This window comes from Mustela nigripes, chromosome 13, assembly GCF_022355385.1.
Source record: "Mustela nigripes isolate SB6536 chromosome 13, MUSNIG.SB6536, whole genome shotgun sequence".
Classification (NCBI taxonomy): Eukaryota; Metazoa; Chordata; class Mammalia; order Carnivora; family Mustelidae; genus Mustela; species Mustela nigripes.
This window is the reverse complement of record NC_081569.1, coordinates 71,648,744-71,656,444: the sequence shown is the minus strand read 5'-3', so window position 1 is coordinate 71,656,444 and position 7,701 is coordinate 71,648,744. Positions and strand designations below refer to the sequence as shown.

The following is a 7,701-nucleotide window of genomic DNA, read 5'->3' as shown; positions in this document are numbered from 1 at the left end:
TCACAGCACTCACCAAAGCACATACCCTCCCCAATGTCCATAACCCCACCCCCCTTCTCCCAACCCCCCTCCCCCCAGCAACCCTCAGTTTGTTTTGTGAGATTAAGAGTCACTTATGGTTTGTCTCCCTCCCAATCCCATCTTGTTTCATTTATTCTTCTCCTACCCACTTAAGCCCCCATGTTGCATCAAATAAATACAAATCTTAAGAAAAAAAAAGATCTCTGGGACAATGCTAAATAGGTTGGGATGATGCTGGTTGAAAATAAACAGTATAACACTTGGATGCAGAAAGTCATTAGGCATAAATTAAAAAAAACATATACTTTCAGGCCAATGAAAGCCTATAGGAGAAATATTTTGCATTTTATGTTACACAGGAAGACTGGCACTGCAGTGAGGGAAAATAGTGCATAGAATGATATTGAATGGCCGTTATTAATACATAATTTACATAACAATAAAGTGCAGCAAATTCAACAATTCTATAGGATTTGATGTATTTAGTATTTGTGAAGCCATCACTACAATTGAGAAATGAACACATACATCACCCCAAAAGTTTCTTTATGTCACTTTGTAATCCTCCTCTTAACCCTCCTCATCCCCATTCCCAGGGAACCTTTCTGTCAGAAATTAGTTTGCATATTTTACAATTTTGCATAAATGAAATCATATGTATCTTTTGCCTGGCTTCTTCTCAGCATAAATATTTTGAGATTCTTCTGTAGTCATATTTATCAAGACTTTGTTTCTTTCTGTTGCTCTGTACTACCCCATCATATGCCTATAAAGCAACTTGTCTATTCACCTGTTGCTGACCATCTCAATTAATCCCAGTGGGTTTCTTAGAAATAAAGCTGCTATGAACATTTGTGTATAAGATGTTTTATAGACATATGCTTTCATTTCTCTTGGATCAATTTCTGAGTACAACAGCTGGGTCATATGGTAAGCAAACATTTGACTTTCTTAAACCAACTTGTCCTAGAAGCTGTTTTATAGATTCTCTTGAGTTTTCCACTCAGATGGTTATGTTGACTGTTAAAAGATAAGTTCACTTCCCCCTTTCCAGACTATGTGGTGTTTGTTTCTTCTCCATGCTGTATTGCATTGGCTGGAACCTCTACTTCGATATGAAATACAAGTGGTGAGAGCCAAAACTCTCACCTTATTTCTGAAACTAAGGAGAAAGCATTTAGGTTTTCACCACCAACTATGACATTTGATGTAGGTTTTTGGTTGAGCCCTTTCTCATTAAGGAGATTTCCTTCAATTCTTATTCACCGTGAGTTTCTGGATTTGTCAGACACTTCTTCTGTACCTATTGAGGTACCTTCCTAAATTGCTCATCTGCTATGTACCAATCTCTTTGGATATATTACTGATACGTTGTCCAACAAAATATTAAAGAAGATATCATTCTCCCAAATTTACAAATAATAAAACAAGCTCAAGGGGCACCTGGGTGGCTCAGTCAGTTAAGCGGCTGCCTTCTGCTCAGGTCACGATCCCGGGGGGGTCCTAGGATCAAGTCCCACATCTGGCTACTTGCTCAGCAGGGAGCCTGCAGCTCCCTCTGCTTGTGCTCTGTATCTCTCTCTCTCTCTTTCAGTTAAATAAGTAAAATATTTAAAAATAAATAAAAATAAAAATGAATAAAGCAAGCTCAAAAGTATCAAGAACTTGATGGCAGAGCTAATACTTCTGAACACAGAGATAGATGATAGAAAAAAGCCTGTTCCCTGATTTTCAGGTCAGCAAGGTGGGGGAGGCCAGCATAGCAACTTGCTCCTGCTAGATCTGTGGTTCATAGCAGGGGCACCCAGTACTTTCATGGGCCAAGAGTTGAGGACTGTTTGCTTCCTTATGGTGCCTGCCTGGGCTCTGAATCCAGACAGCACTGGGGGCCAGCGGTCCCTCTCCTCTGAGGATAGAAGTTGAGCTACCTCTTTAGGCGCCACTCTTCTAAAATATTCAAACCAAAGAAGAATATGCCTGAGGGCTCTCATTAGCTCTCACCAGCTCTCATCAGAAGCAACTCTACGAAGTGGAAATCTGAGACAAGCTCTTATGTTGCCAGAGGGAGAGGATCTAGTGAATGGATTGCAGTTAACACTGTAGATTTCTTCAACCAGATCAACATGCTGTATGGTATTACAGAATTCTGCACTGAAGCAAGCTGTCCAGTCAGGTCTGCAGGTCCAAGATATGAATATCATTGGGAAAATGGTACTAATATCAAAAAGTCAATCTGATGTTCAGGATCAGCTTGATGATGAAAGTCTTTTGCCTTCTAAGTTTGGTGTCCCCTTTCCAAAAAACTTTATGTCTATGGCAAAGACCATTCAAAGCATGTGTTCTGGGTTTATGTCCCTATTTATCACCAGCAGTTTGATTCTGTGATGCAGCTGTGAGAGGAGGCCCATCTCAACATCCCCCTTAAGCCCTTTATTTTCTTTCTCAAGGAGTTTAATCTGATTGATAGGCATGAGTTGGCACCTCTTCAGGATTTAATCAAGAAGCTTGTATCAAAGACAGATAAATGCTTCTTCTAGAACATAGTTCCCTTCCTGCTTCATCTGCTAAAGCTATCTCATTGTTATCTGTTAAAGACTAGTGATATGGACTTTAAGAAAACAGGATAAAAAGACACTTATTGTTGCTGTCTACTGATAAAATTGTTCCAAGTTAGATTGGCCCAATCCTTCGGTGAGATATTCAAGATGCAGCCGACTCTGAGAAACTGTGTGGCCACTCCTGTTATTGTCAGAATTAGACTGGTTGTAACACATGGTAACTGACATGTAGTCTATTTGTTTACTTACTCTTTACTGAAGAAAATGATTGAGTGCTTCAGGTGACAGCATAATGAAGACTGAGAATTCCCACCAATACTTTATTAACAAGTTTCCAGAATAAATTACCTAATAAGGCAATCAGATCAGTTTTATTCTGCTTTTATTTACAAATAGAAGAGGTATTTTAAAGTTCCCTTAAGATTTAGAACATTTTGGGGGGGTGTGTGCCTGGGTGGTCCAGTGGTTATAGCCTCTGCCTTCAGTTCAGGTCATGATTCCAGGGTCCTGGGATCGAGCCCCACATCGGGCTCTCTGCTCAGCAGGGAGCCTGCTTCCTGCCTCTCTCTCTGCCTGCCTCTCTGCCTACTTATGATCTCTGTCTGTCAAATAAATAAATAAATAAATCTTAACAACAACAACAAAAAAAGATTTAGAACATTTGGGGGTGCCTGGGTGGCTCAGTCATTCAGCATCTGCCTTTGGCTCAGTTCATGATCCCAGAGTCCTGAGATGGAGCCCCACATCAGTCTCCCTGCTCCACGGGGATCCTGCTTCTCCCTCTCCTACTCTCTCTGCTGTGTTTCCTCTTTTGCTGTGTCTCTCTCTGTCAAAAAAATAAACAAAATCTTAAAAAAAATTTAGAACATTTGTGTGTTACTTTGCATAACCTTTGAGTTTGAAGTTTGTATACTACTGTTTTTATAGTTAAGATTATATATATATAAATTATATATACATATACATTTTTTTTCAAAATCCATGATTGCTGTTTAAATCCTCATATGACCTGTGGGGTATGGGAGTAACCAGAGTTCTTTCTTTTTTTTTTTTTTAAAGATTTTATTTATTTATTTGACAGACAGAGATCACAAGTAGGCAGAGAGGCAGGCAGAGAGAGAGAGTGGAGGAAGTGGCTCCCTGCCAAGCAGAGACTGATGTGGGGCTCGATCCCAGGACCCTGGGATCATGACCTGAGCTGAAGGCAGAGGCTTTAACCCACTAAGCCACCCAGGCGCCTCACCAGAGTTATTTCTAAAATGAGTTGTTTGGTTTTTTTTTTAAATATTTACTTGGTATGCTATTCACATAAACCAATCCAAAGTTTTAGGAATATGTATATAAGAAATAATTTCCCTAAGGTATGTCAGGACAGTCCTGTATATTTTTATTAATTTTTGTTTGAAGATTTTGTATTTTTTTCATTACTGGTATATTTTATCTTATCTGACAGAATGACAGATTTTTATGTCATTCTATGAGTGATGTGAATAATCATGTGAAATGTTTTGGGATAGATGCTATATTTGTGAATATACTTGTATGACTTTTTTCATTTAGTAGAAACCTTTCCATCAGTATGGAAAACAAAGGAAATTGCTTTCCACCATATAATCTGGCCATCATCAAAGATTGAAGCTTATTTTTCTGATAATAAAACTTATTAGTACATTATTCAATAATGTACTTTCATTCAATAATGTACTATTCTTTAAAATGAAACAGACACAAACAAACAAACAAACAAAAAACCCATTTCCTGTATTTGCCACTAAGGATTGTTGATAGAGAAAAAATGGAAGAGAGACTGCAGGGTAGCAAAATGCAGGGTAGCAAAATGACTTCTTCCAAAGCCTTTGAAATATTTTAAGACACTCTTTAACAGGCTCTTTATTATATAATTGGAGCTAAGAAAGAAATTCAAACACGTGCAGGTTTGGCCCCTTTACCAAAATTGGAAAGAAAATACATTATAACGGATGCCCAAACTGCTATTGAGGAGCTGACACCTGAGTAGAGTCTTCACCATTCCATTCAGACCAATTATTAACACCTGATCTATGCAATGGACTGTAGCAAAAGAGACAAACCATTCTAGGATTTTGAGATTCAGTGATATTGGAGCTCCACTCATGACTAGTGATCACTCTGTTCCTTAACAATTGCTTGTGGTGGGGCACCTGGGTGGCTCAGTGGGTTGAGCCGCTGCCTTCGGCTCGGGTCATGATCTCAGGGTGATGGGATCGAGTCCCGCATCGGGCTCTCTGCTCAGCAGGGAGCCTGCTTCCCTTCCTCTCTCTCTGCCTGCCTCTCTGTCTACTTGTGATTTCTCTCTGTCAAATAAATAAATAAAAAATCTTAAAAAAAAAAAAATTGCTTGTGGTAACCCAGTCCAGAGGATTGTTGTTCCAGTTAACAAGTATAAACCTTTCTCAAAAACCTAGAAACCAAATTACTTTATGATTCAGCAATCCACTTCTGGTATATACTCAAAAATGGTAAGAATTTGCCTATATACCAAAAATATTGAGATGTTTCTGAATTCCTATTTCTACCCAAAAGTGGAAGCAACCCCAAAGTCCATCAACAGATAGGAATGGATAAACAAAATGGGATATGACATACACTGGAAGATTATTCAACCTTGAAAAGGAAAGAAATTCTGTCACATGTTGCAACATAGATGAATCCTGAGTAGATTATGTTAAATAAAATGTCACAAAATGACCCATACTGCAGAATCGACTTCTATGAGATATCTAAACTAGTCAAACTCATGGAAAGAGAAAACAGAATCGTAGTTCCCAAAGACTGGAGGGATGGAGTAGTGGAGAGTTATTGTTTAATGACTACAAATATTTAGTTTTTCAAGATGAAAAGAATTCTAGAAATCAATGGTGTTTCTTTTTGAAAAACAATGTAAATGTATTTCATACCAGTAAATTCTACACTTAAAAACTGGTAAAATGGTAAATTGTATGTTAAAATGGTAAAAAATTATAATTAAAAACATTTTAAGAGATTCTTTTTAAGATTTCTACTCTACACATCTGCCTTCAGATCAAATATGAGAGTGTTAGAATGCAAACCAATTATCAACCATCCATCACCATCCAAATTTTAAGGCACTGTAGGAATGGGGTTAGAGGTGGAAGGAGGGAAACAGAGAGGATGAGGATTTTGGAGTGTGAACAATAAACAAACAGTGCTGGGAAGTATGCAAACTGAGCCAGGTGTTGGCCAAAAGTGATATTGGAGTGTTGAAGTCAAGGACAGGAACGAAGTGGAAAATTCACACTCTGCTCCTTCACAGTGTTCCCCTAAGAGCTCCTAATTATGAGCATTTGTGGATAAGACTGGTGGGAAGCAAGTAAACCTCCAGTGTGGAGGATTAATGCTAGAGGTGTTAATAAGAAGGAAAGGACACTAGTAAAAACTACACCACAGAGCAGAACACTCAGAAACTAAATGGGAATACAGATGACACACAACAAACAAATCTAATTACACTAAACACTACACACAACACTCAGCCCCTCACCCATACTCTTCCCACCCTGTGGCCTCCCACCAGTGCATGCACACAGGGGGGCAATAGCTGCGAGCTTTTGTAAGCGGCTAGTGAGCATGCGCAGAGAGCAGCCCCACTCTCCCAGACTGGGAGAATCACCCAAGTTCACTCAGCACTATCCTAGAGAAAGCAACCAAAAGAATCTCAGCACCCAATCAGACTTCACAGCATCCAGAGAAGGCCTAAAAGTTTGTACTACCTTGTCCCAAGACATAGGAAACAAATACACCAAACATGATGAAGGTTTAAACCTGAATGTATCTGGATCGAGACTCAATGCACACTCAGGCTAAAACACTTGTTTTCTTCTACTGCATCAATTCTCACCTCAGTATGACCAAGCATTCAAACCTGTAGGAACTGCACCCTCTCTTTTGCCTCTAATTGATTTAAGAGGAAATAAACGAATGATATAGAGTATGCTTCTTTCTGACTTCATTATTAGGCTTGGAGGAAAGGCACGGATCAGGAGTCATCTTCCCTCTAATGCACAGGACCTGGCGGTGTAAGGAGGGAAAGAATCAAGCCCATTTATGTGTTGGGCTACAGTTCTAACCTCCTTTGGTCAGATGTGATAAGTTGAATTTAATTTGATGCATCTCCCAATAAGAAAAAGCCAGTAAGCAAATAACTCACAACTGTAACTCTGCCTAGAGAAACCACTCTCACCATGACAATTGTCAATCATATCCATCTTTAGTGAGGAAGACCTGCAGGAACATTGTAAGGAGCCTACCCTTGAGCAGAGGTGGAAGAATGAGAGAAATAAATATTTACACAACTTCATTAGCTCCACTGATGTCTCTACAACACTAGAGAAAAATACATTTTTTAAAAAGAAGGTTGTCATTAACAATGTTTAATTCCGTGAACTATGAATATATGCGGCAGGGAGGTTGGTAACAGGTCATCACTACATTAGCCATTACTCCAAATGCCTTTGTGCAATCTACTAATAATAATTAGGGGGTTGAGCTGCACCTGGGTGACTCAGTTGATTAAGTCTCTACCTTCTGCTCATGTCATGATCCCAGGGTCCTGGGGTTGAGTCCTGCATGAGGCTTCTTGCTTAGCAGGTAACCTGCTTCTCCCCTGTCTGCTGCTCCCCCTGCTTGGGCTCTCTCTCTCTCTCTCTGACAAATAAATAAATAAATAAAATCTTTAGGGGCGTCTGGGTGGCTCAGTGGGTTAAAGCCTCTGTCTTCAGCTCAGGTCAGGATCCCAGGGTCCTGGGATTGAGCCCCACATTGGGCTCTACTCAGCAGGGAGCCTGCTTCCCCCACCCCTCTCTCTGCCTGCCTCTCTGCCTACTTGTGATCTCACTCTCTCTCTGTCAAATAAATAAATAAAATCTTTTAAAAAAATAGTAAGGTGGCTGATACATACATATAAATATTTTCCCATATATCTCAGAAAGAAAAGTTTTCATTATAATGATAACACAAAATTACAGGTCCAGGAAAAATTGAATTATCTTCAAACCACTGCACACTATTAGAGACATATATAAATAGAAAGAAACAGTATGTTGTAAAACAATCAAATAATCAT

At 39.3% G+C, this 7,701-nt stretch overlaps 1 pseudogene; it reads left to right on the top strand.

The window, feature by feature from the left end:
- Positions 1–2,558, top strand: part of LOC131999383 (MOB kinase activator 1A-like) — a 4,203-nt pseudogene extending 1,645 nt beyond the window's left edge.
- Positions 2,559–7,701: the final 5,143 nt, after the last annotated feature.